General features: G+C 32.2%; 1 protein-coding gene across 3 annotated transcripts in view; it reads right to left on the bottom strand.

Annotated features, from left to right (window-relative positions):
* Positions 1-2,500, bottom strand: part of LOC137628974 (uncharacterized) — a 19,639-nt gene that overhangs the window by 6,233 nt on the left and 10,906 nt on the right. The window lies entirely within an intron of this gene.

Consider the following 2,500-nt stretch of genomic DNA (forward strand, 5'->3'; position numbering starts at 1 on the left):
CAGTGCAATACATTTACATTTTTTCATCATTCTAATTTAAGCATTCGAACATTAAATTTTCCTAACACACTTTTTTACTTTCATAGGTTAGAATTTTCTTTCATTTTAATCTATTTGATCCTACCATATTTCTTACCTCTTTAAAAACATTTGAATATCGACCACTTTGTTGTTTCTTTTCCAACTCATAGACACTTAATATCATTTCCATTACCAATGAAAACTATATCGTCTGCAAATATCAATCACTTTACACGCTAATTGTAAGTTTTTGATAAATCGGGGAAAGTTCACTTGAATAAAAATCTTTACCATACATTTCCTATCATTATCCATAAAAAAAGAATTTTAACACCAAACAGTCCTCTCTCTTATAATAGAATATTCCTTAACTTTCAAAATAAAATTCCCAGCAAACTGTGTATGCCTAAATGCATTTTACTAGAATCGAGGTGTTCACAATTAATTGAAAATTCTATAATTTTATCACTGCTGTAGCTCATGGTTCTCCACTGTCTTGGGTTGGAGTTCTCTTGCTTGAGGGCACACTCAGGATCACTCTTTCTATTTTATTTCTCTTCATCATGTTTTTATGAAGTTTTGTAGTTTATATTATATCTAATTTCATGTTGTTAATTATCTTAAAAGGTTTCATTTTGATTGCCATTACTTCTCTTGTAGTTTATTTTATTTCCTTGTTTCTTTTCCTCACTGGGCTACTTTTCCCTGTTGGAGGTCTTTTCCAACTAGTGTTATAGCTTAGCTAGTAATAATAATAATAATAATAATAATAACAATAATAATATCTTTTGTGACCTATATCCACTTGAACTGCATTGGTTGCTCACTTGTGTAAATTCTACACACAGTAATTGTAACAAGGTACACTTTATAAGGGACTGATATCTATAGTTGGACTTATGATTAGTTAACAACGTATTTGCTGTGATTATGCTTATATTTTGGTTGAATTTGTGTTTTTCAATTCTATGGCTGTGTTCCGACTCTTTGCTTTAAGCATGTTGGGATCTGGTCTATATGCGGCATTTTCTTTAATACATATTATCTGTATTTTACAAATAATTAAGTATTAATTGAATTATGAACTTTTGATACAATAATTTAAAAAAAAAAAACTACCATAAAAGTATATTTTAGTAATCACCCACTTCTCTAGATTCGAATAGAATCCAAATGTTTCTACTTCTTGTCAAAAGATGGCAGCTCATGTCCCTTGTTCCCTTTATGTGAATGATTCTATCCAATAGGAAAAGGGTGATAGATTGATATTTACTAAGAAATATGTGTGGCAGATATAAATTAAATTCAGCTCCAATTAAGTAGGATATTTTGGTCTATTTTGAAACCAAATGGACGTCATGGAAGGTTCCAGAATGCAAGGATTAAAGAGCTCTACACATTGTTTATTTTCATGGCCAAGAGATGGCCTCAGCAGTAGAGTACAAAATTGCTAATTATCCCCATCATCTACTTATTATAATTGTTATTACTTCATTTCTGTTGCTACTCGGGCACAAAATTGCTATAAAACAGTTGCACGTGAACTTGATGTTCCTTGTCGTCTGGCCACAACTTAATTCTTAGGAAATTACAAATTTCACAATAAATGTCACAGAAATATTTCCTCAGCAAATAATCGTTAGTTCAATTACATTGGGGGGTCAGAGGGGTAGCCAGATTGTGCCACATGTACTGCAATTGGTGAGACAATCAAGTAATTACACAGCTTTTGGTCTAATTTTCAGTTACCTTTTTAGTAAAACCTTAAGTTAATTAATATGTTTCATGGTATGACATGTATTGTTAGTAAAAACTACGTAGAATTACAATATCGTTACTTTCTGAAAGGCATAATAACGCAGAAACCTCTAGCCCCCTCCCTTACATCGTAACAAGTTTTACTTCACTGTCAATAGATGGCATCAGAAGCACCTTGTCACAACTAATATTGTCTGTTACTTGACGGCCACGTGGGGCAAAAAACTGAGGTAGGAAGGTAGAGGCTAGAGAATTGGTAGTTGGTAAATTATCGGATGATCGTTTTCTTGTTATCACTGAATATTTTTATCCGAAAATGGTGTGAATTTTTCATATGTTATCGGAAGCAACCTAAGTTTACTTATAAAAGTGTTTAATATTTCCTTTCTTCATAATAACACATGGATATTAAGTCATGGCCCTGTACAAGTGACCGAGGTAACAACCATCGGCATAGTTAAGGTTGTTGGGACGAGTTTGAGACACCGCTGCCAAATGGAATTTCCTTAAATGGAGAATATCATTATTCATTAGATTCAAATCATTAAGAAGCAATAGTTATATACCAGAAGGTGCTTAACTATAATGTTATTCGATGTTCTTATAATCAGCATGATAAACATAGACAAATCGAATAATGAAAAAGAAAATGGTCAAATTTCTGCGTCATCCACCTCTGTCATTAAGGGCGTTCCAAAGTGGAAATTAGTTATAAAATACA

The sequence above is a fragment of the Palaemon carinicauda genome, chromosome 37, assembly GCF_036898095.1.
Source record: "Palaemon carinicauda isolate YSFRI2023 chromosome 37, ASM3689809v2, whole genome shotgun sequence".
NCBI lineage: Eukaryota > Metazoa > Arthropoda > Malacostraca > Decapoda > Palaemonidae > Palaemon > Palaemon carinicauda.